The sequence below is a fragment of the Choloepus didactylus genome, assembly GCF_015220235.1.
Source record: "Choloepus didactylus isolate mChoDid1 chromosome 11 unlocalized genomic scaffold, mChoDid1.pri SUPER_11_unloc1, whole genome shotgun sequence".
NCBI classification, from domain to species: Eukaryota; Metazoa; Chordata; class Mammalia; order Pilosa; family Megalonychidae; genus Choloepus; species Choloepus didactylus.
The window spans coordinates 4,503,018-4,529,805 of NW_023637577.1; the positions used below are offsets into that span (position 1 = coordinate 4,503,018).

General features: G+C 42.6%; 1 protein-coding gene and 1 long non-coding RNA gene across 4 annotated transcripts in view; both read left to right on the forward strand.

Moving 5' to 3' along the window:
- The window catches only part of COL23A1 (collagen type XXIII alpha 1 chain), a 389,555-nt gene that overhangs the window by 128,499 nt on the left and 234,268 nt on the right, over positions 1 to 26,788 (forward strand). The gene's annotated exons all lie outside the window — the stretch shown is intronic.
- Positions 1 to 26,788, forward strand: part of LOC119524430 — a 124,065-nt gene that overhangs the window by 34,975 nt on the left and 62,302 nt on the right. Inside the window, exon 2 of the long non-coding RNA XR_005214815.1 lies at positions 20,002 to 20,102. This is a non-coding gene — a long non-coding RNA (uncharacterized LOC119524430). The remainder of the gene's footprint in view (positions 1 to 20,001; positions 20,103 to 26,788) is intronic.

Genomic DNA, 26,788 nt, shown 5'->3' on the forward strand with positions numbered 1-26,788 from the left:
TCCATGTAATTCTTTTTCTTTGAGTGTGAGCAGAACTTGTGACTATGATAGGATATTACTACTGTGATTATGTCACATTATATGGCAAAAGGGATTTTGCAGATGTAGTTAAGTTTGCTAACCAGTTGACTCTGAGTTAATCAACAGGAGGTTATCCAAGTGGGCCTGAACTGATCACATGAAGCCCATTTGTAAATAGGACCCTTGAAGAAGTTATTATTAGTTAAGGTGTGGACTTACTTGTGGATAGGATCAGGATGGGCCTGAATCCATATGCCTGGGTCCTTAAAAGCAGAGGAAGTTTGGACACAGCCAGTCAATAGAAGCCAGAAGTAATAGAAGCTAGCGAGAGATGGCCTTGTGACAGAGGATCACCATCACCAGAACCCTACAGACTTTGGAGAAAGCATGGCCTTGCCGACATCTTGATTTTGGACTTGTAGCTTTATTTTAGTTTCTTTGGCTACTCAAGCAAGCACCATGCAGTGGGTTGGCTTAAACAATGAGAACTTATTAGCTCATGTTTTTGAGGCTAAGAGAAAGTCCAAAGCAAGGCTTCATCATGGTGATGCTTTCCTCCTTCTGATCCTTGGTCCTGGGCTCCTCTGTCACATGGCAATGCACATGGCGGCCTCTCTTGGCTTCTCCCTTCTCTTCTGGCTTCCACTGACCTTCAGCTTCTTGCTTCCTGTGGCTCTCACTTGCTTGCTCTCCTCCCTCCCTCCCTCCCTCTCTCTCTCCCCCCTCTCCCCGCCTGAATTTCATTATGCTTATAAAGGACTCCTGTAATAGGATTAAGACCCATCCTGATTGAGTTGGGCCACACAACTGAAGAAGCCTCATCAAAAGGTCCTACTTAAATGGGTTCACATCCACAGGTATGGATTAAGTTTAAGAACATGTTGTGTTTTATTTGGGGGGTGGGGTACATAGCTCCAAACCACCACAAGCCTCCAAACCAGTGAGACACTAAATTCCTGTTGTTTAAGCCAATCAGAGGGTGGTATTGGTCATAACAGCCCTGGCAGACTAAGATATAGGGCCCCATCCAACAACCAGTGAATCAGAATTTCTTGGGATAGGGCCCAGTTTGCTAGGCATCTGTCATTTCCTCCTCCAGACCCACTTTCCATCCTTGTCCATCCTGATCTGGGTCCCAGGAGGCCGACTGGTATGGATGCTGGCTTCCATATGGGGTTGGCCAGTGGGAAGCCCCAGAAGGAAACCAGGGGAACAGCATAAGTTACTTGTTTTCCTGAATCCATGCCCACCCCTATGCCCTACGGTCACTGTGGAGCAGTGCATCCCTCAACCAAAGGACTTAGCTCCTGTGCCACCGCTTTCTCTAGATTCAGGTAGCAGCTCCCTTCATCAACCCCTTTAGTCCTCGGGGTGATACATGAACCTGCTATTACCAGCCCTGGGAGCTGCACCTTTCTGTGTCATTCCGCAACACCTTGTCCACGGCTCTGTATGTCAGTCCTTTTATTAAACACTTCTCCAATTAACTATGCATGTGCCCTCTGTTTCCTGCCAGGGACCTGACTGGTATATATCAAGAATCTGGGTGTTTTGTTACGTTCCCTTTGTGATCCTGATGCAGCTGGTCACTGGAGTACATGGGTTTTTGGAACCACCTCATGCACTTCACAGAGCTGATAGTTTGCAAAGCCTGTTCAGGAGGTCTGATTGCATATGCAGAGTAGCTCTGCATGGAAAAAAGACTTAGGAATGGTCACTGCTTGGGACAGGCTAGGAATGAATGAAAGCACAGATTTGGGGGTGGGGGTGGGTGTTGAGGAGCGGTCCCTGAAGGTCCCCCAGCAGTCAGGCTGCCAGACTGGCTTCAGAACAGGTGGCTGCCCAGTGGGTCCTGGGGGGTAGGGAGAGTCATGGGAGGGGTTGGATCAGGTTCTTTGGACAGGAGGCAACCAGGTCCAGTGTCCTAAGGGAAAACCGCTGTATCCCATGAGAGTCCAGAGCCTCCTGGGTAGCGGGTACCCAGGAGCATTGGGGAAATTACTGGGTTTCCAGCTGAGTGGGATGCTTGCATAGCATGAGCCAGATATTACTCCACTCTCATTGTTTCCCATTCTGGTTTCCATCCACCTTGTTGCCTTGCAGCTCTCTGTTCTCTTCCGCCCTCTGGCCTGTGCATGAGCTTGGATTTAGACTTTTCCCATCTTCCCACTGTGGCTATCCACTGCTTGACACTGGTGACCCACCACAGCTTCCAGACAGAAAGCTGGCTTTATCTGAGTGCGGAGGTAGGCATCTTCTCGGCATTGGGGGTGTTGCCCAGCATGTATCGTTTTGAATGATTTTTCTAGGTGGTCTTCTGAGCTAGGAAGACAGTACTAACCAGCACCACTAATGGGCTGGGTTTGCCTGGGTCTGTCATCGTAGGAGCCCAGGGTGCCTTGGCTGATAGCACGGCACTCACCCGTGGTGCTGGCCCAATGTCTCACCTCTAGCCAGGGCTCAGATGCTTGCTCTTGGCTAAGGAAGGATGCAGGGGCAGTGTTTCAATTTCCTTGGCTGCTCAAATACCATGAAATGGGTTGGCTTAAACGATGGGAATTTAATGGCTCATGGTTTTGAGGCCAGCAAGAAGTCCAAATCAAGGCATCTTAAGGTGATGCTTTCTCCCTGAAGACTGTGGCATTTGGGGGCTAGTTGTTGGTGATTCTTATTCCCTAGCTTGTCACATGGCAAGGCACATGGCTATGTCTACTGATCTCTCCCTTCTCTTCCATGTTCCATTGATGTTCAACTTCTGGCTGCTCCCTTTGTGACTTTTTTCCCTCTATGTCTGAATTTCATTCCATTTATAAAGGACTCCAGTAGTAGGATTAAGAACCACCCTGAATGACATGGGTCACACTTTGTTCTAGTTTGCTAGTGCTGCCATTATGCAAAATACCAGAAATGGTTTATTGGGCTACAAATTTACAGTTCTATGGCCATAAGAGTGTGGCATCAACACGAGTATACCTTCACTGAAGAGAGGACGATGGCATCCAGAACACCTCTGTCAGCTGGGATAGCTCGTGTCTGGCATCTGCTGGTCCTGGGTTGTGTTTCAGCTCCTCTCTCAGCTTCTGTGCATCCGTAAGTTAGCATCTCCAAACATCCTTCTGTCTGCAACTCCAAGCATCTCTGAGCATCTCTGTTGGTTCCAAAGCATCTCTCCAAAAGTCTATCTCAGCTGCTCTGAGGTCCCTCTGTCTGTGAACTCTCTTATAGGACTCTAGTGATTTAATTAAGACCCACCCTGAATGGGCAAGGGCCACATCTCCATGAAAATAATTTAATCAAATGTTTCCACCCTAATCAACAGACTAACAAAGCTTTATGGGTGCAGAGCTTCTGTTTGGGGTGATGTTGCGGATTGAATCATGTCCCACCCTCCATTTCCCCTGACTCCTGGTAACCTCTCATCCACTGAAACATAAAGTTTTAAAAGAACTTGTCTTAGCTGCTTGGAGTGACCACTTCTGCTGTTAGACAAATGGGGTGGAAACATTTTTAAATTAATGAAATGTATTATGATAATTGCCATGAAAAAGGCCAGTGAGAGGTGATGACTAAGAAAAATTAAAGTATGATATGTTAGAGCGACTGAAGGCTCCCTTTAGCCTCTGCATGGTGGGCTGTTTGGCTGACATGTGTCTGCAGCCCATCCCTGCTTGGCCATTCCAAGATTTTTAGAGGCATGGCCCATCGCCTCTCCATGACTGCTTCTGGTTCTCATCAGCTGGGACCAGCTGGTCCAGGAAAGGGTCAGCTTGACGGCTCTGCTGTCAGGACAGGGGCTTTCTGAAGAAGGCGGGCGGATGGCGGAAATTCCTTGAGCTTTGCCAGAAATGTTGACAGACACAAGTGGTATTTGTTATGTTGTACAAGCGCTGGTCTCAGCTGTCTGCCTTGCACTTGGCTCACCCAAGGATGATGGGCTGGGGTCTTTCTGCAAGGTCCTAGGTGCAGATTCCCCCATCTCCTGCTTGTCACCTATCCCGATTCCTGGAACTGAAACACCTTGGGAATTTTGGTTTTAGTCTTTGGCACGGTGCACTAAGGTCCTTTGTAGAGTGTGGCAGGGCATATAAAAACAATATCTCAGAGTAAGAATATGAACAGTGACAAGGCCGACTTAACCTGGGACCAGGGAGAGATGAATAAGTGATGAACAGAGGAAGCCTGTTCATTATGCCGTGTCCCAAAGGTAACAAGGTCCTTACTAATAATGTTTAGAGAGGGCATTTATAATTTTATAAACATCTGGTCCTGTCCTCAAGCATGCAATCGAAGAGAAACATAAGCATAAGTTCCATGACCTTGGACGTGTTCCTTCTCTCTGAGCCTCACTGCCTCACCAGCAGAGGGGACAATGCTATTTCTGGGTTGCAGAGGTGCTTTGAGGATTTGGGTGCACGTGAAATGTCTATGCTGGCAAAGAGTCCAGCTCCACGCCCAGCAGGCAGCAGGGACTGTCACCCAGCAAGCCCCTTCTTCTCTCCCAGTGCTACTGGCTGTTCCATTTGGCGTTTGTGCACGCAATGAGCCCAACTCCGAGACCAGGTGCCATCTTTGCTTCCCATGGTTACTGTCACAAACTTTCACAAACTGGGCAGCTTACCATCACAGAAATGTGTTCTATCACCATCCTGGAGGCTAGAAGTTCAAAATCAAAGTGTTGGCTCCCTCTGAAGGCTCTAGAGAAGAATCTGTTCCATGCCTCTTCTGTGGCTTCCGGTGGTGGCTGGCAATCTCTGGCATCCTTGGCTTTTGGCACAACTCAGTGTCTGCCTCCATCTTCACATGGTCATCTTCTCCCTGTGTGTGTCTCTCTCTCTTTGGTCTGCTCTCCCCTCCTCTTAAGGACACCAGTCACATTGGATTAAGGCCCCAGTCTTCTCCAGTATAACCTCATCTTCACTAATTCCATCTGCAATGCCCTATTTCCAAATTATGTCCACATTCTGAAGTACCCAGGGTTAGGGCCTCAACATATCTTTTGGGGGGACACAATTCAACCTCTAATGGGTGCTGCGAGTGAGCTCTGTTGCGTGTGTGAGGTGGGGGCACCATGTTAAGAGGATTTCACAGAGCAGGGAGCAACATCAGAGGGCTTTTGAAGCTGGAGGCCAAGATCTATGAGGTCTCAAACAGTCAGATAAGAACATTCCTTCACGGCTTTGTTGCTCCCTCTTGAGGGTCTGGTGAAGCTGCAGTGTCTGGCACTCCAAAGGCCCACAGTAAGGGTTAGCTGTTGACGTAGTTGACACTGTCATCATTGTCACCATCATCTCGGGTTTCCCACACACACTGAGCACTGTGCAGTCCATTCCAGTCCCCCCCCACAAACCAACAACCAAACCTCAGAGCCTTTGCTCTATTTCTGGCACTGGGTACCCCCTACTGACCTCTTCTGGTTACAGCAACGTCTCTCAAAATGAGGGGTATGGACCGTCAGGAGAGATTGTTCCATCAGGCCCAGATGGGACATTTAATAATGTCAGTACACATTCTGAGAACTGATGTCAAGGAGAAAGTCTCAAGTTGTGCTAGTGTGGCCTGTATGCCTTTCTAATCCTCGGTGATCTCCCTTTTTTAAAAACAGGTAGCAGCCCCCAGCCTCCAAGCGTTCAGCCAGCCACAGCATCTGATTATAATTTAATCCCTTCCTTTTCTTATATTTACTTTTAGAATTTCTTTCTATTTTTTGGCCAAGTGAAACTGTTCTTCTGTTTACCACACTGTATGACATTTACTTTTTTTTCCTTTTTTTAATGCAATTTTATTGAGATATGATCACATAACATACCATCATTCAAAGTATACAATCAGTTGTTCACAGTATCATCATATAGTTGTACTTTCATTGCCACAATCAAACTTTGAGCATTTTCATTACTCCAAAAAATAAAATTGAAATTAAAATAAAAAGAACATGCAAAATATCCCATTTCCCTCCTCCCCACATTGTTCATTTACTTTTTTAAAATACAGTTTGATTGAGATATATTCACACACCCTACGGTCATCCACAGTGTACAGTTATTCACAGCACCATCATACAGTTATGCGTTCATCACCAGAATCAATTTTTGAACCTTTTCCTTACTCCAAAATAAAAATAAAAGCAAAAAAAAAAACAAAACAAAACCTAAATCTTTCCATCTCTCCATCCCACCCTATTCTTCATCTAATTTTTGTCCCCATTTTTCCACTCATCTGTTGACGTTTACTTTTAAAATAACTTTAAGTAAAAAAAGCATGAATTGAGTAAAAATAAAATCAGTAATAGGAGAAGAATGAATGTGACTATGGCAGAAATCGTGAAGGAGGTGTGCGGTCAGAGGTGGGTTTGGCCATACTCAAGTTTAAGTGTAGGAGACATTGAACTAGAGAATTTGTACACATCCTTCACACTCTAGTGCACATCTTACCTCTTCTGTCATTTTCTCTGACACCTTGGTCCCCAAATAGGACAGCATAGCTAACAGCCGATGTTCACAGCAAATGTCATGCTGTATTGAAATTGCCTCTTTATATGTCTAAAGGGTACATTTCCCAAAGGCCCCTGCCTTTGGGCAGTGCCCCCTTGGTGTTCCCAGCCCCCTGCTCAGAGCTGGCCCAGACCAGGCATAAGGGAGTGTTTGTCACCTAGAGGTTCCTGATTGAGACCCATGCGTTTCTACAAGGTGAGATCAGTGTTCCCAGACCCTTCCCTTTCTCAAAGACCTCGTTGGTCCTTGCAATGGAAGCTCCTGTTCGTGTCCCTGAAGATGCAGGTTCTGGAAAGGAACGCTGAGCTCCCTTGTGAAAGTGAGGTGATATTTTAATCTCAGTGCCTAAATCAGGAGTAATCTAGTGTACATGTCTCAGCTCACCTTTTTATGAGTTTCCACAGCTTAAACTTATAATAAAACAGTGGTTATGTTCACCTGGTGTTTTACATTTTATATCTTTGCTTTGTATCCATTATTTCATTTACTCTTCAAAATAAATGCCCAACATAGGGACAATTATCCCCATTTTACAGTTGGGGATACTGAGGCTATAGCTTGCCCCATAAGTCACACAGCTGGAATAGGGATGCAAACGAATGCGTCCTAATGCCCATACCTGTTCTGCTGCCCCACTCGTCCTTCTGTGTCACCAGCAAGCCTTCAGGTACCTGTTGGTTATGGTGGATGACTTTGAGGGTGGAATTAAGATGACTCTGAGGTTTATAGCTTGGGGGGGCAGGTGAAAGTCATTGTTTAATAAGATGAGATTCAGGAAACAGGAGGGACAAGAGAGAGGCTTGGGGAATGGGTAGGTGTGGACAGGTTGAGTTTGAGGTGGAGTGTTGTGGTTTGCTAAAGCTGCCGGAATGCAAAATACCAGAAATGGATTGGCTTTTACAATGGGGGTTTATTAGTTCACAAATTTACAGGTCTAGGGCCATGAAAATGTCCCAACTAAGGCATTAATAGAGTGGTACCTTCTCTGAAGAAAGGCCAATGGCATCTGGGGTTCCTCTGGCACATGGGAAGGCACATGGCTGGAATCTGCTGGGCCTCTCCTGGGGTTAGCTTCTCATTTCTGTTGCTTTCTCCAAAATGTCTCTGGGCTTCTATCTTAGCTCCTGTCTCTCAGCTCCTATGTGTCCTTGCTTGTTTCTCCCAGGGTGTTTCTCTCTAAGCATCTGGGAGTTCTCTCTTAGCTTCTCCAGGGCAAACTGTGGATTTCATCTCTTAGCTTCTCTTCAGGTTCTGGTTTTGACAGCTGTCTCCAAAATGTCTCTGGGTGTTTTCTCTTTAAGCATCTCAGTCTGTGTTGGCTCTCTGCTTATTTCTCCCGGGGCATTTCTCTCTTTCTTAAGGACTCCAGTAAACTAATTAAGACTCACCTTGAATGGGCGGGGTCATGTCTCCTTAGAAATAATCTAATCAAAAGGTCCCACCTCCAGTTGGGTGGGTCACATCTCCATGGAATAACCTAATCAAAAGATCCCACCCACAGTAGGTCTGCCTCCACAAGAGTGGAAGAAAAGAACATGGCTTTTGTGGGGTACATAATAGATTCAGACCAGCACATGGGTTCATCTCCAGGTGGTTTGCTTTCTGACTGGCATACTGTAGAGGGTCTGACCTCGTGCAGGGGGCCATTCCGGACACAGGCTGGGTCATCAGTGGCGTCCCTGTGTTGGTCATTGGTTAATAGTTGGTGCTGCAACTTTCCTCCGACACACCAGATCCCTGAGAGTACTTGGTATGGGTTGACTCATGTCACCCTCAAGGACATGTCCCAGTCCTAACCCAGTTCCTGTGGATGTGAACGAATTTATAAACATTATCAGTTAAGGTGGGGGCGAACTGAATCAATCCAAGATGACTGGAGCCCTTAAAGGCAAAGGAAATTTGGACACAGTCAATAGACAGATGGAAAGACAGACAACCATATGACAGAAGCAGAGCTTGAGTTATGCTGGCAAGCTACCACCTGAATGCTATAGACTTCCAGAGGAAGCCCAGAACTGCTGATACCCTGATTTTGTTCTAGCTTCCAGAACCATGAGACAGACAGTATTCCTGTCGTTCAAGCCACGCAGTCTGTGGTATTTGCTGTAGCAGCCCTGGCAAACTAAGACAAGGCCCACTGCCTGCTAATGCACTAGATAATCTACTTATTTATTATGTTTAGTGTTACCAGCCCACTTTATCCCACTAGAATGTGAGCATCTCTGCTGTTTTGTTCTCTGCTGTGTTCCAACGCCAAGATGCTCAGAATATGTATTTGTTCAATGAATGGAAAGATGATGTGGAGGAGTCCTGGCACCCCAGCTAGAGGAATACAGAAAACCCAGGCCAGGGAAGGAGAAACCTGCATGCTGTGAAACTGCCTTGCCCTGGGCACCTCAGTCCATGTGCTCAGGCTGGGCTACGTCCCCAGGCTGGGCCGTGTGTTCAGGCTGGGCCATGTCCCCAAGCTGGTCTATGTGTTCCTGGGCTGGGCCGTGTCCCCAAGCTGAGCCATGTATTCAGGCTGGGCTGTGTATTCAGGCTGCGCCATGTCCCCAAGCTGGGCTCTATGTTCTGGCTGGGCCATGTCCCCAGGCTGGGCCGTGCATTCAGGCTGGGCTGTGTCCCTGGGCTGGGCCATGTCCCTGGGCTCGGCCGTGTCCCCAGGCTGGGCTGTGTCCAAGGGCTGGGCCATTTCCTTGGGCTGGGCCATGTGTCCAGGCTGGGCCGTGTGTTCAGGCTGGGCAGTATTCCCAGGCTGAGCCGTGTCTGCAGGTTGAGCCCTGCCCCTGGGCTGGGCCATGTGCTCAGGCTGGGCTGTGTCCCTGGGCTGGGCCAGGGCTGAGCTGTGTGTTCAGGCTGGGTCTTATCACAGCTGTCCTGCAGCAGGCCTGTTGCAGGGGCACAAGTCAGTGGGGTTATCTGCCGCTGTGTGAAGAATGCTTTTAAACCCATACTTGGGTTCCTGACCTCCTGAGAGAGAAAACAGATGCACCATTTAACCCCTTGTTGGGCATGGAGCCTCTGGTTTTAGGGAGTTGGGTCAAGCTAGAGAATTTCTGGCCTTTGGACCCTAACTCTAAGAGTTAATGAGAGCCTGGTGTTCCCAGGCCCCACATCTTGTAAATTCCAGAGCTCACAGCAGTATCACTGAACCCCGACCAGAGCGACCTGAGGCCAAGAGGCCTCCACCAGACTTCAGCCTACAAAGCCCATTGTCACCTGTCAGGGACCTGATTAACAACCAGAAGGCCAGCTTTTTATTTTCAGTGAGTTCAATGTACACATGGCACAAAGTCAGGAGTGTGGAAGTGCTGTTTACTTTTGCCACCGGGAGGTCAGGAGCACTTAATAAGACCCATGTCTCCCACCTGGCTGGGCTGTGGGTATGCTATTTAAATTTAATCAACTCTTTCTAGGGCTCTTCTCAATGCCGCCTCTTCTCTCATGTTAACAATCAAGCATTAAACACGTGTCACACGTTGTAGTTGCGGCAGCATTTTGACGCAGGCAGGAGTAGCATTTTGGAAGGAGACTGGGCTTAGAGCTGAAGACTTCTTTTGAGTTCAGGCACTGCTCTGTGACCTTGGGCAAGTCACTTACCCTCTCTGAGCTTCACAGAGTTCTTGCAAGGCTGAGGTCACACTGGGGGTCTGTTGCCAAACCCAACTCCCAGGCCAGTTTTGTTTGTCTTGTACAATGTTTTAAAGCATCTGAATTATTAACAGTTAAAAATTAGGAGAGGGAAACAGTCCTATGGAGCCTCAAAAAGTTATATATAGAATTACCATATGACCTAGCAATTCCCTTCCAAGTTATATACCCCAAAGAATTGAAAACAGGGACCTGAACAGATACCTGTATGTCAATGCTCATAACAGCCCAGAGGCGGAAACAACCCAAGTGTCCATCAATAGATGAATGGATAAACAAAATGAGGTATATTCACAGAATGAAATAGTATTCAGCCATAAAATGGAATGAAATTCTGATACATGTGACACCATGGATGAACCTTGAAAACATTACGCCAAGTGAAAGAAGTCAGACCCAAAAGGACAAATATTGTATGATACTATTTCTATGAATTGTTTAGAATAGGCAAATTCATGGAGACAAAGTAAACTACAGATTACCAGTGGCCAGGGTAGAGAGGAAATGGGAAGTTATTGTTTAATGGGTGCAGAGTTTCTATTTGAGGTGATGAGAAAGTGTTTTGGTAATGGATAGTGGCAATGGTAGCACAACATTGTGAATGTAATTAATGCCACTGAAGTGCACACTTTAAAATGGTTAAAATGGCAAATTTTATGTTGTATCTATTTTAAAATTTTTTTTAAAAAAAGCAATTTTACAAAAAGTGGGAATGAAATCAACTCAGTTTTTTATTTAAAAAAAAAAATCAAAAAACTAGGAGATATCCCTTAAAAATTCAGCTTTCCATGTTCTTTAACAAGTGGGAAGCTCTAGAAGCACAGGCTGCCATTCCTGCATTTTGTTTCCACAGTCGGGGCTGAGGGACGGCTATTACGTAATCCAGGGGGGATACTGCCTTACAAATAGCCATGTGCTTGGACTTATGTGCATTACACCAGGGGAAGATCCCAAATGTGTCTAAAATGGGCGCGTGAATGTGACTTGCTAATGGATGTCCACAGGCTGGGGGTCCCCCAGTCATCGGGAACCCTGTGTTACAAGAGCTTGCTCCCCACTCCCTGGGTGCTCGGTAACCCCAGGCTGGTTCCCCAAGGCGACGTGGCCTCCCAGTATTTACACCGTGTGGGCCAGGCAGGCCAAAGGGCTCGTACCTGCACAGTGTCCACAGCTGCAGAGGAAGGTCCCAGCATTTGAGCTCCTCCTTGTTTATAAACGAAACGTCTGTTCCCTTCCAGACCCCTTGTGTTTACACGATGGAAGGGGCTGGGGGCGGCCGGGGCACATTTGGAAAGCATCCGTGGGGAAGTCACTTGTCGGCATGCCCACGCCCCCCTCTTGGTAGCCATGTGACCTTTGGTGGGTTAATTAGCTTCTCCTGCTTCAGGTCCCTCCTGAAACAAATATACCCTCTTCATAGGGGTCGTGTCTAAATTAATGATTCTAAAGCACTGGAAACGATGCCTGGCATGCAGTAGGTGCTCAATTTATGTTTAGCATTATTAGTCCCACTTCTTTACCTGCCCTTTTTTAAAAAAAATTATTGTGGTAGCATATATAACATAAAATTTACCATTTTAACCATTTTTACCATGTTTTAAGTGTACAGTTTGGTGGCATTTAATGACATTTTGAGTTATGTACGTATGTGTATATTTTTCTATTTTTATTTTGTCTATCTCAGATCTAATCATTAAGATTTTTTTTTTAAAAAACTCTGTTTAAAGCAGTTGTAGGATTATGGAAAAATCATACAGAAAGTACAGAGTTCCCATATCCCTCCCACCCCTGGCTCACAGAGTTTTCCCTTTGTGCATTTTGCATTAGTGTGGTACATTTATTACAGTTGAACCAGTATTATTATAATTATATTGTTAACTAAAGTCCATAGTTTACATGAGGGTTCACTGTTTACAGTGTTGTACAGCTCTATGGTTGTTTTTTATTAGAGAAGTTGTAGATTCACAGAAAGATCATGCACAAAATAACACAGTTCTCATATACCTGCCCCATTTTTTAAGATTTTGCGTTAGCATGGTACCGTGGAACAATCTGATGAGAGAATACTATTAAAATGTACTTATAGCTGTAGCCCACAGTTTACATTAGGGTTCCCTGCTTGCCTTGTACAGTCACATGGTTGGTTCTGGGTGGGTTTTTTTGTTTTGTTTTGTTTTTAATTTTTCTTCTAACAACATATATACCACCTAAATTTTTCCATTTTAACCTCTTTCAAGTATAGAATCCAGCATATTAATTACATTCACAATATTGTGGCACCATCACCACCGTTCACTACCAAAACTTTTTCATCACCCCAAACAGAAACTCTCTACCAATTAAACAGTAACTCCCCTTTCCCACCTCCACTCCACTCCTCACTCCCTTGTTTTTCCCCCTTTTTCCTCCTGCTTCTTTTCCAGATGCAATAAGGCTTTTACTTGACCTCATAGCGTAGGCTCAGGAAAAGAAAACCAAATCCACCTACATCTTGAGCTTTCCGAGAAAATAAACTCATTCCCACGCATCTAATTAAAACAGAGTTTTCACAAACACTTAGAATTCAGAAATGTTTTTTCATTCTCCGAGGATATGAAAAAGAAATCTTTATTTTACTTGGACTTTATTTTACTAGCCTACAGTAGAAACCTTTTTGCAGCTGAAAGGTGAGTAGCTCTCAAAATAACAGGGATCCTCAAAGTGCAAAAAAAAAAGTCCACCCGTGTTGCTAAAGTTCAATTACACTTAAAAAATATTTCCCTTTATTTAGCTGTGCAGTGAGTCATGAAATTGCACCTAACCATCCACTTACCCAGGCCCTTTGAATATTTAGCCCTTTGCAACGTTAGGGCAAGGCAAATAGTGCCAGCCTTCAGCCGGTTCTGTTCTGCTCATTACTCCAAATAAATAGCAAATGTGGCCTTCCTAGGTCTTGTCATTTTTTTTTTTTTCCTGCTCTTCGGGAATGTTCACTGATTTTCACACCAATTTCCATTTTGGCTTTAGTTCTGAAGAGGGAACCATGCGGACAATTGTTAATGAAAAAGCTGGGAAATTTGATTTGGAAAACATTCTTTCTGCACAGGCATTTAATTGTTGAAAAGCTCTGATTTGTAATTTGTAGTTAAATTTGTTAAATCCTGGAAAGTTCTGATTTTTTGGTTTTTGTTGTTTCAGTAATGCAGGGTCACAATTAAGTTAAAAACTTTCCAACTTTGTATTTGGACCGATTTTGCATTTTCACTGGCTGTTATGGATAGGGAATGCTGAACAGTACAACAATAGTAATTTAGGGATTTCAGAGCTCAGTGGGATGATTTATAGAAACCTGAAGCTCTTACCATAATATTTTGTTAAAAATGTTTCCTCTTGTTGTGGCTGATTTAATACAGATTCTTCTCTTTTGTTCTTTATTCCTTTAAATGACTGAAATAAGTTCAATGCATGCAGGTTTATCTTAGTCTCAAATGCAAAGATAAAAGGGAGTCAATTTGAAAAGCTCCCTGTAAGTTATATCAATGACAGAAGAATGTTGAATTTTCATTACTGGCTGGGGTAAATGCCTCAGCTGCTTTTGTTTAAAAGCTGTGCTGGGGATTGGGCCTGATTGCTGGGAAAAACCTCTGACTTAACCTCTTGGAGACTCAATGACATCTGTGAAATGGTGGTAATAAAACGAGAGTTGAGATATGTGGAGATGTTTGGCAGGGCATACAGCGATTGACAGGTATGTGACTGCTTACTTATTTCGTTCCAAAATATTTAATAAGCTCCTACCATGAGCCAGGACCTGTGCTAGATTCCAGGAACAGCAATACTGAGCAGAATCACTAATTCAAAACCACATTTGCAGAACAGTGTCTGATTGCTCGGACAGGAAGCTTGGGGATCGCTCTTTAAATACTTCAACTTGTCTTATATCTTCCCCTGACATTTTCCTTAGGTTTTTTCTAGAACTTTCTTAGAATTCACCGTATGCTTTCTCTAATTTGCATTTCCTATTCTTCTAATAATTTCCTATTATTTTGAATAGGAAAAAAAGCAAAAGGATTATCCTTAATATTTATTGAGAGTACTCGCTATGTGCTTGCCAAGACTCCTTCATCCTCTCTCAGACTCCCTGTGAGGTAAACACTGTTATCTTCCTCACGGTACGGATAAGGAAACTGAGGCCCAGAGAGGTTAGGCAAATTGCCCAAGGCCACACAGCTAGAAGGGACTTCTGGATGAGGCCCCCTTGTAGGAACTCCTTGCACATTGGCTACTCTGGTCCCTCCAAATTAGAGAATTTGTTTAAAATACCTGAAAGCATCCCCATAGTTATAAAGCTTTTCAGAAAGCAGTATCTTTTCATCATGGGGCCCATTAGTCCTTCTCTGCGTGCGTGCGATTCTGAAGCAGACAGGCCGTTGCCTCGCAGCTAAGCTGATCCGGCATTTGCTTGAACCCCATTTGGGAAAGTGAGGGACAGAACACTCGGCCCTGCCTTACCCAATCCCCCTTCTCAGCTGCGGGTGACAGGTCTGGCTTTGCCACTGCTGCCTCTTGTGGTTGAAATGGGACACAACAGGGTCATTTACAGTCGGGAGAGGGGACCTGGAGATGACTGGCCTTGATTTGGACCAGATCCCCAGGCCCAGGGCTAGCAGCTATCTGCGGAGTCCTGTCCACGGCCATAAAGATGGGAAATGTCAGCTCCCAGGCCACAGCCAGCTCCCATCTCTGCACAATCACTGGGAAGACATCTGGACCTGCCGCCAAACCTTCCAGCCTCGTCACCTTTCGCCAGCTCTAGTTGGAGAATGGCTCTTGTCAAGGTGATGGCATCCGGGCTTTCCCATGAAAAATTTTCCTATTCATTTCCTTAAGTTAAAAAAAAAAAAAAGAAAAGAAAGAAACACTGGCATAAACTCAAAGACACCCCCTCCACAGGCCCCCAAAGCTAGAATATTCTAAAATGATGGTGGGGGTTGGTGGAACATCTTAAAAATTATTTTTAATTAATTTAGTTTTTAGAGCAGTTGTAGTTTACAGAGAAATCATGCAGAAAGTACAGAGTTCCCACATACCCCCCACCCCACACACACATACACTTTTCCCTATAATTAACATTTGGTAAGTATCTTGTACTTTTGATGATCTTCTCTCCTCCACTCACTGCAAATCACATATCAGGAAAGTATAGGACTTTTGGGCTTTTTTCATGCCCCAAGGTAAAACCTTTTGTAAAATGTGAAGAACAAAACAATGCCCATGGATCTCATGAGAGCAGGTATTTGGCAAGAAAAGCAGGGGGAAGGTATTCTCTGGATATGTCGCTTTTTGTTGAAAACATAAGCCATGTGGGTAGGGGGTAGCTGTTAGTCAGACTGGATGGTAAAGCAATTTGGGAGCTGGGCTTTCTAAACAGTTGGGATCTTAAAGCTGTTTTATCCATTTGGGAGGAGAATGCCACACCCAATGAACATCCTTTCATTTCAGCCACAGCCGGGTATGTTTTCTAGTATGGTTATTAGGATTATTTTGTTTTACTTGACAAAATTTTCTGTACAGGTTTTGCGTATATTGGCACAGACCCCAGGCTTGTCCTGGGCTGGGCGGCACCCTGACAGACGTGGGCCTGTGTCCAGCTCTCCCCACTGGGAGAGGGCCTGCTGTGCTCATCTTTGCAAAGAATTTTTTCTCCCTTGGTTATTTTTCCCTTGAGGTGAAGAATCGCAAACTCCATAAAGCCTTCTTGGCTTGAGAAAGGTGCTTCTGCATTAGGGTAGCTGTATGTTGTTTATCTTATCAAATCTGGGGATTCTCTCCACGTTGAAAGTCTCTGGGTTCATGGGCAGTTCAGAAAGACTGTTTGCAGTGAATAGACTAAAGCAGAAATAAACACACTATGGAGATAACAACTTGACAAATCCCAAGTAAAATGCTTTTAAAAATACATTTTTTGTAATTATAAAGTAAGGGCTACTCACTATAGAAAAGAGAGAGAAGAAAATAAAAGCCAGTCATTAAAAGATAATGTTGGCATTTCATTGAATTTTCTTCTCTTTTTGCCTCAAAATTGTTGATGTGTGAATAACAAGATTGAACTAACACTCTCTATATTAGTTTTGTAGCTTTTTCATTACTGCTATATCCTGATCATTTCTTCACATTACTAAAATGTTTTGTAAAAAACTCATTTTAAGTGTTTTTTTAAGTACGTTTTATTGTGGAAAATGTCAAACATTTTACAAAAGTAGAGAAGACTATGAACTGCTGTGTACCTGTCACCTGGTTTCAACAATTACCAAATCATGACCAATCTTGTTTCATCTAGACTCCCACCCATTCACTATCAGAATTATTTTGAGGCAAATTACGAATATCAGATCATTTCATTTTTGGCAAATATTTCAGTTTGAGTCTTTAAAAAGCAGAGACTTAAAAAAAAAAAAAACATGACCAATTATGATGCCTAAAAAAGTAACAAACACTTAATATCAATTAAATATCCAGTTGGTGTTCAAATTTCCTCAGTTGTTTCATAATTTTTTAATAGGTTGAATCTGGTTCCAAAAATAAGGCTGATGTGTTGTGATGGGTTGAAATGTCTGTTAAGTTTCTTTTAATCTATACGTTCTGCCTCCTCTTTCGTTTTCCTTGCAATTTATTTGTTGAAGAAACCTGGTCATTTGTCCTGCAGAGTTTTCCACAGTCAGGATTTTGATGATTACATTCCTGTGGTGTCATTTAATATGTTCCTCTGCCCTTGTGTTTCCTGTAAATTGGTGGGTAGATCTAGAAGCTTGAAGAGATTCAGGTTTCATTTGTGGGTTCTGGGGTAGGAATCCTTACTAAGTGGTGATGTGTTTCCCCCTACCAGGAAACACATACTGAATGTGCTTCTTTTTGTGATGTTAACAGCAGTTAATGATCATTGACTAGATCCTTTATTTTATGAAGGGTTTGTAAAATGGTATATTCAAATTCTCTTACTCCTTTGTTTAATAGTTGGAATATTTTTATAAAGAGGAAGTTCCCCTCATCAACTGTTCAGTTCACTTAAGGAACAGCAGGATAGGAGTTTTCTTTCCCTTTCTTTCCCAATTTTCAAAATCATGGATTTGTACCCTGGCATCCTCCAAAGATGACCACTGAGTTCTATTTTTAATACCATTATGAACTCATGCATTTAAACATATTTGATTGTTTTGATCCATTGCAGTTATTTTTCTTCTTAATGCTTAATGAGTCCCATCGTGGCAAAGGGGAGCCTCTTTCAAGTTGGCTTGTGAGTCCTTTTAACTTTAGTAGTCTTTGATGGTTTGTTTGCTTCAGTTATGGCAAGATGGTCCAAAATGATCTTATATATGCCTTTAAGTAGAAAATATATCGAGACCATAATCTGGGTGATATGGGTACCCATTGGTACTGGGCTGGTGATTTTTTCTAGGCCCTTTCAGTGGACAGAACTAGAAAATGTTCATTTGTTTGTTTTTAAGATAAAATGCGTTCCTGAGTGCATGCAGCTATTTTCAATTTAAATTCAGGATGGCAGGATTTTACTTAACAGTCTTTTTTTCCCATACTGAAAACTCTGCTTCTTTAAAACACCAGCCTGATTCACTTGCTTCATTCCATGATACACATACAACAGTCTCTGAATAACAATATCAACGCTACCTTTAACAATATGATTACTAAATGCATTTTAGACATTTTTTTATATTTCTTTTTGTCCTTAAGGAAAACCTTCTTTTTTAATGGAAGCATAATGTTTCATATTTGATGAAAATTATCTCTACTTTTGGACATTAAGATTGTCAAATTTTTTGCTATTATAGAGAATCATGTGTTAAACATCCTTATCTTTGACTTTTATTTCTTATAAATTCTTTAGGCCATACTTTTAGGGGTGAAATTAAGTAGTCAAAGGTGGTGGACATTTTTAAGCCTCATGTGCATATTGCCAGATTCCTTTTTAGTAACTGGCTGTGTATGAAAATGCCTGCATCCTTATACCCTTACCAACATTTATTCATTATTATTTCACCTGACAGACTCAAAAAGGGTACCTTGTTGTTTTATTGCTATGTATGTGTGTTTTTTTAATCAGCCACGCTTATTGGAAGTTATAGTCCTATTTTGAATTGTCTGTAGGGGTGGGGAGTCAGGGTTTTAGTGATTTTCTTACTGATTTGCAAGATATATTTAATATGTTAAGGACAACAATCCTTTGTTATAGTGATTACAAATACTTTTCTTACTTTTTCTTTGGCCCTTCAAATTTTATGATTTCTTGGTATGTAAAAAGTGAAAATTTTAAACTAATCAAATTTGTTGATCTGTTTCTTTCATTGCTTTAATGCTTAGAATGTCCAGCCCCACCTAATATTAGTTAAAGATTTACCTATAGTTCCTTCTAGTTTATACAAGGCTTCATTTATTCTTACACTTAACTCTTTTTTCATCTGTAATTTAACATGGCATTTGATGTGAGGAGAGGCTCTGACTTGAGGGTCTTTCAAATAACTAGTTATCCCAACACCATTTACAGAATACCCTGTTTTTCTTTTGTACTATACACTGAACTATTTGGTAGACTAGAGTCTTTTTCAAAATCTGTACTGGTGCACATTGTTTTAATTCTCATGGTTATGTAATATTCTTTAACAACTCAAGTTGCTTTCTTGTTACTTTTTCAAAAATGGCTTTGCTATTCTTGTCCACTTACTCTTCTAAATACACATGAGAATTATTGGGTCAAGTTTTACTTTCCCCGTGATACACCGATTGGAATTTCTTTAAGCCAGAAACTAGCTCGTGCCATGGAGTTTGGACTTTTTCCTTCTGGGAGGGGCTGCTGGGCGGAGAATGAGTTTCACACAGAGAGTGATGGACTGGGATCTCTGTTTTGGGTGGATCCCTTGATCTGACAGCTGGTGTGGAGCGTGGATGGGGCGAGACGGGGCAGGGAGACCAGCCAGAAGACTGCTACTGTTGTTTGGAGAAAGAGGCTGGGGTCTGGTTGGAATGGCCCGGAGGAGACACATTAAGGAGATGGAAAGAAGGGGAAGGATGTCATGCTCGGCTATGGAGATTGAAATAGACATAACCCTGGTGACTTCTGACTCCTCACATGGTCAACTCATAGGTGGTGGTGCTTTTCATGAGGGTAGGATAAAACATCTCCGCTGGTCTGTGATTCGGTGCTTTGAGAAGAAATGTACTTCATGTTCTGTGTATGTGGACCTGCTGGGGTTTATTCAAGGAGGGAAATGTTCCTTTTTGCTAATGCTGCTGTTATGCAAAATACCAGAAATGGATTGGCTGTTATAAAGGGGGTTTATTTGGTTACAAAGTTACAGTCTGAAGACCATGAAAATGTCCAAATGAAGGCATCAACACAAGTATACCTCCACTGAAGGAGGGCCAATGGCATCTGGAAAACCTCTGTTAGCCGGGAAGGCACATGGCTGGCATCTGCTTATCCTGGGTTGTGTTCCAGCTCCACTCTCAGCTCCTATGCGTTCTTCAAAGCGTCTGTCTTGGCTGCAGCCAACATCAGGGGTCCGCAACTCCAAGCATCTCTGAGCTAAGCCAGCTCTTTTATATGGGTTCCAGTAAACTAATGAAGACCCATGCTGAATGGAATCCATGGAAATTATCCAATCAAAGGTCTTGCTCACAGTTGAGTCACATCTCCATGGAAACAATCAATAGGTTCCAACCTAATCAACACTAATACATCTGCCCTCACAAGACTGCATCAAAGAACATGGCATTTTGGGGGACATAATACATCCAAACCAGCATAGGAGGTATTATTATTATTATTATTCTCTTTTCATAGGACGTAGCTGAGACTCACAATCGAGCGACCAGCCAAAGCCAAAGCTAGTTCTCCCATGTACTGTCTGTGCTGTGGCCTGGCTCCTTCCACTCTCACTTTGTGTGAGTATCCCTTCTCCCCAAATAGACCCAGAGCAACTCAGAGGACAGAAAATGTCTAGTGTGGGTCCTTGGTTTCTTTTGTCACCCTGACATTGAAGGACTCGGTAAAGAATTGATCAGTAAATGTGGACCGACAGGATACACACACACCCCACACAAATATTTTGTAAATATTAAGAGTTTTATTATAGGAAGTAGCTCAAGCTACCATGGGGATTGACAAGTCCGAATTCCGTAGGCAGAGTGCTAGGTGGGAACTCCAATGAAGGTGAGGAGAAGCTGGCTGGTGAAAGTAGAGGCAGGAATTCATATTCTGTCTTCTGAAATTCTCAGTTCTGGCTTTAAGGCCTCCAACTAAATGGATGAGGAGACCTATTCATTGCTAAGGGCAATCTCCTTTGTTGATTGTAGATGCAATCCATGATAGATGCAATCAACGGACTATAGATGCAAATCCATCTATGAAATACCCTCACAGGAGCAATTGGGCCAGTGCTTGCTTGACCAAACCACTGAACATCATAACCAAACCAGGTTGACACATGAAATTAACCATCACAGTAAAGGATTAGAGAATGTTCCAGTAAAACAGTGTGAAATTTTGGGTCATGTTTTTCACCCATTCTGATAGGTCTTCCCTCCCTCATAGGAGTAAGAATATATTTTATTTCCAGGGGCCTCTGGTTATCATGTGAGTTGGAAAGGAGGAAGAGAATATCCTACTGTGAGCTTCACAATTATGCAAAAAGGGTATTATCATCCTCGTGTTACAGATCTGGAAACTGAGGTCCACAGACATTTGATGCCCTGTCCAAAGCTGCAGGCTTCTCCTTCCTAGCCACCCCCAAGCTAAGCCAGGCACCCCCTGCCCACTTGTCATTGCTTGGGTGGGGGGTGGGGGGCCTGTGAGATTCTGTTCTAGGACACACATGTGTTTCAGCTGGCAACATGCAGACCCATGGGCCTAGGTTTATTAGAGCATTTGATAGTTATAAAGAAAGTGGCCATTTGTTTGCTTTTTGATCTGAGTTATTTTTTATAGGCTTGTAAATTTAGAAACTGGTTCAAATGAAGTACTGTAATGAGCTTTTCTATTTCACGTCAGCAATTCTCAAACATTGCCTGGATTTAGTAACCTGGTACTTGAGGTAGGATTGGGGATGGGTGGGCTGTGTGGTTTTTTATACACACACACACACACACACACACACACACACAAATTCCTTTCAGCTACATCTGATATCATTTTCTCGGGGCCAGTACTTAACTGTTCTAACTGTTCAAATGTTGTATTTGTGTGTGACGATAATTATTGTGTTCCACTGTGTGAAGAAGGAAAGAGGTTTTTAAAGACAAAGATAAGCATGTCTTTATTCTGAAAGTGGGTTATTTGAACTCTTTCTATGAAATGGCTTTATCATGTTTTGTAATTACCTGGTCACGTGTATCTAGACCCTTTCCCCTAGACTGGGGATCCTTGATGATTGGGGACCATTTTTCCTTTATTTTTGTATCTCTAGTCCAACACAAGCATCGAATAGAGGAGGAATTGAGAGTCAGTATAGAATAGTGGGGAGGAGAAAGAATTTTGTTTCACCTTGCTCTACCTCAGTGTCATCATCTGTAGAATGGGGATAGCATCCGTCAACATCCCCTCCATCTTTATCATGATGTATTGAATGGGCAAATGAATTGGCACTCAGGTAAGTATGCCACAAACCAGTCTTCAGAACCCTCCTAGCTCTGTAAGTGTATGGAACTTGAAATGTTCTAATGAAGGGGCAGAAGCTTCCATGAAGCTTGGGTGTCTGAGGATAAATACTGTAATGGAGAGTTAGAGTTGGACAAAATTCTAACTCTTCATCACCCATCTTCCTCACGGCATCTACAGCAGCACCACACACCCAGGAGGTGCCTTAAAAATGAGTGGTTCATTGAAGTAAGAAGAAAAGGTGCCCCACTTTTTTATTTTAATGGTGGAAAAGATTTTAATAGGTAACCCATTCATATGGTTCAAAAATGTTCAAGTATGTAGGATATACTGTGAATAGATTCCCTTCCCTTATGTATTCCAGCTGCCCGTTTCACTTACCCGCAGAACACCAGTGCTTGCTTTCATTTTATTTTATATCCCTCCAGAAATAATTTATACATATATAAGGATATAAATGTATATATAAAATATATATACATTTATTTTTCCTACTTTTTTTTTTTTTGCAATAAAACATACAACATAACCTACTATGTACTTTGTTTCTTTCACTCAACAATGTGAGTGGAGATCTCTCCCTATTAGTATATAAAAGACCTTCCTCATTCATTTGCATAGCTGCATAGTATTCCTTTGCCCGGATGTGCCTGGGTTTCTTTAACTAGTCCCCTGCTCAGGAATATTTAAGTCATGTCCACTCTCTATAAACAATGTCATGGTCTAAATTCGTGTCCGTCATTTCAATAAGTCTATCCAGCTGATCAACTCCTAGTGAAAATCTTGGGTCAAAAAGTACATCCTTTGCTGATTTTGATGGACAGTGACCAAATGCCTACAATCAAGGTTATACCCTTCTACACTTGTGATTCAATACACCCTCACCTGAGTGTAACAGGTATTGGATCTGGGCCATTCTTGTGGGTGAAAAACAACTTCTCAGGGAAGTTTTCATTTTCACCACTCTCATTATGTGTGGTTGGGCATCTTTTTGTTTTCTGTACGCTTTCTGATTGTAGCTCTGTTTCTGTTGGGTTGTTGAAGTTTTCCTTAACGATTTGTAGTTGTTCTTTGTATATTAGGGAAGTAAGCTCTTTATGAAATGAGTCGCAAACATTTCTTCCCAATGTGTCATTATGATAGCTTTGGATTTTAGTTATGGTGACAAGTTTAATTTTTATATAGGCTATTTATCAGTCTTTTCTTTTATGGCTACTGGATTAGAAAAATCTTCATCACTATGAGTTTCTAAAAGAATTTTTCCTTGGTTCCTCTTAGCTTTTTATGGTCTATTGGTTATCTTTAAACCTTTAATCTATTTGGAACGTATCCTGTGTAAAGTGTGAGGTGTGAATCCAGCTTTTTTTTTTTTTTTTTTTTTTCAGGTGGCTACCCAGCTATTCCAACTGATTATTGAATATTCCATTTTTTCCAATTAGCTTGAGATGTCACCTTTCTCATAAATTAGATTCTTGGATATAGTTTTGTCTGTTTCTAGGCTTTTTAACCTGCTCCATTGCCTGTTCATGTATCAATGCCACATTTTTAATTACTGAGACTTTTTAATAGGTTTTAATATCTGATGAGGTTGTTCCTCTCATATCTCTCTTTTTTAGAATTTCTCTGGCTGGTCTTGCAGATTTAGCTTTCCATATGAACTTTAAAATAACTTTTGTCTAGTTCTAAGAAATATCTCGTTGGTGTTTTATTTTTGTGAATTGTGTTAAATTTGTAGATGAACATAGAAAGAATTGACATCTTTATGAAGTTCAATTTTCCTTTCCAAGAACTTGATGGATCTCTTAATTTGTTCAAGTCTTCTTTTGGAGTGCTTAGATTTAAACTTTTTCCTCATGTATATACTGTAAATTTCTCATTAAATTTATTGTAGGTATCTTATAGTTTTCAACATAATAGAACAGAATAAAATAGAAACAGGATATTTCCTTCCGTTGTATCTTCTAACAGGTTATTGTTTTATATAGGAAAGCTATTGATTTTTATATTAATTTTTATGTCACCGTATTACTGAATTCTTCCACTGCTTCTGATTTTCTTGGATTTTCTAAGTAAATATATAAATTAGCATGTTCTAAGGTAAAATTCAGGTAGTGAAGGAAAATAGGTACTAAGTTTACTGATTAACAAGAAAATTGGGGTGAAGTGATATGTTTCTCCTTTGAGGGGTTGTGTCCTGAAAATACCCATTCTTAAAATGTAAATAGTTTAGAAGATTTAGCATTTTCCTTTTTTCTCCCTTTTGAGATAAAGGCTTGCTTTGAAAGCAAAGTCAGTTTAGTAGAAGTGGAAAATTGAGTTCTGACAGGGTTGAGTTTTAATAAAATAGAGATCTGTAATTCTTTATGCTATTTGTATTCAGAAATTAACTTTGGTTTCAGAAATAGTACGTTCTCCAAAATAAAGTATAAAGAAAAACTCCCTAACTCCTAGCACAGGGAACTGGAAGGAGCCCTGTCTTTGGATAAAAACAATGGAAATTATTGGCTCACAGTTTTGAGGCTAGGAGAAGTCCACAGTCTAGATTGCAGCAAGGCTTGCTTTCTCCCCAAAGACTGTAGCATTCTGAGGCTGGCCGTAGGCAATCCTTGGGGTTCCCATCACATGGTGATATCCTCTCCTTTTTCTTCTGGGTTCTCCTGACTTCCTGCTTCTGGCCCTTTTATAAAACCTCCAGTCATCTAGATTCAGACCCACCCACATTCAGTTGGGCCACACCTTAACTAAAAAGAACATCTTCAAGAAGTCTTCTTTATAACGGGTTCACATACACAGGAATGTGGATTAAGACTAATTAAGATTAATTAATTAATTAGATGTTAATTTTAATGTCTAACTTAGGGTACCATAATTCAATCTACCAAAAGCCCTAAACTGTGAGTTTGAAGAGTCGAGCTCAAGCCCTGGCTCTATCACGAATTCAATGTAATGTTGCCTACTTCTTGGGTCCTCAGTTTCCTCCTCTGTAATATAGAGCTGATGATAACCATGTAATAGAGTTGCTGTGAGGAATCAGTGAGATGAAAGTATATAAAGCACCCAGCGTGTTCCCTGGCATGTGGTTTATATTCAACAAATTGCCACTATGGTTAATATATCTTTTAATTATAGGCTATCCTTAGTATGTTAGGATACCTATTAGCATGCTGTAACAGAGCATTTAACTGTATTTGTTTGTGTATAAGTGTGTATAAGTGTGTCTGAGTATTTAACTGTAGTTACGATAGAAATGTGTTTTCCCCTTGCATAGCATTCATGCACTGGCATCAAGACTCATAGGAGCTGGAGACCCAGGTGCCTAGGGGTTCTATGGCTAGACCATTCTCAACATGGGGCATCATCTCTTGGTCTAGGCTGGGTGCTCCAGCTCTCGCCATTGTGTCCTCACCTGCCTGTAGGAAGCAAGAAAGGAGAAGGAGGGGCACACACCTTGTCTCGAAGAGCATGCCCTGGAAGGGGTTACTCCCCTTCTGCTCTGCGTTCCATTGGTCAGACACCAATCACATGACCACACCTAGCTGCAAGGGAATCTGAGAAATGAAGGGCTTAGGCCCTCCTAAAGTTTCTCTTACTATAGAAGAAGGAGAAGACGAACACTGGGGACAACTAGCAGTTGGAGCTGCACTAACAGTACCAGAAGTCATCTAGGCTTCCTTGTGACCCACTTGGTTTGCTGGAGCGGGAGGGGCTCAGGGGCTGGTATTAGGTCTTATTTTATTCTAGGGCCATGCGAGTATGTAATTACCATATCAGCCTTGCTCATTCCCTGGTACTTGCTTTGGAAGGCTGCCACTTGGTGATAACTTGATTTTTATGGTGGTGAGGTGTGGCTTGGAATCCGGTATCTGATCTTGGCTTAGGTGGGGCAGACACTGTAGAGTAACTGTTTTTGTGCCTACATAGGGCCAGGCATACAGTCGGTGCTCTGTGAATGTTGGTTGATAACTGCCAGACTTGAAGCTCATTTCACAGCATTTACTTAACAGTGCTGGATATAACCCTGCCCCTATGCTTTTATAGGGAGCTTTAGATATCATCTTCTGACAACAAAAATCCTCCCTGTCTCTCAGGCCATTTCTCTAATTAGGAAAAATAGCAAATAAAACGGTAGAGTGGGGCTGGGGAGGTCCGGCATCTTTCGAGTTTGAAAGCTGTGTTTAGGCCAGGATGGTCCTTCCTTTAATTATCCCGTCTCAGTTGATTTTACTGAGCATTATATTTAAAGTCTTCATTGTGTGGGGGGTGGGGGAAGCAGAGTGCTTCTTGCAAACAAGCATATAAAACCACTTCCTTCGCTCAGGTTTAAAGACAGAGTCATCAGTGGTGGATTGTAGTGTCTCTGAGCCAGAGATTAATATTGGAGTGTTGCCCAGAAGGCAATGGCCAGTTGCTATCAGGGAATCACTGGGCTGGACCAGCCTCCCGAGAGCCTGGCATGTCCTCAGATGGGTTCTTATGCACAGACCACACAAATTGTATCTTTGCTTTAAGTTAAGGCATTACCATCAGCCATTGCCCAAAGTAGGAACCTGGGTCAGTCTCTTAAACCCATCTCGGCCCCGTATTCCAAAGGCCCCACCAGGCCGGTCAGTATTGAACCTGCTTCATGACAGACCCTTCACATTCTCCCTCTTCTGACATATTCCCCATCTTGCCAACCGTTCTAGTTTGCTAATGCAAACTATTTTGCCAGAATGCAAAACACCAGAAATGGATTGGCTTTTATAAAGGGGGTTTATTTGGTTACACAATTATAGTCTTAAGGCCATCAAGTGTCCAAGGTAAGTCATCAACAATCGGGTACCTTCACAGGAGGATGGCCAACAGCGTCCAAAAAACCTCTGTTAACTAGGAAGGCACGTGGCTGGTGTCTGCTCCAAGTTCTGGTTTCAAAATGGCTTTCTCCCGGCACGTTCCTCTCTAGGACGCAGCTCCTCTTCAGAATGTCACTCTTGGT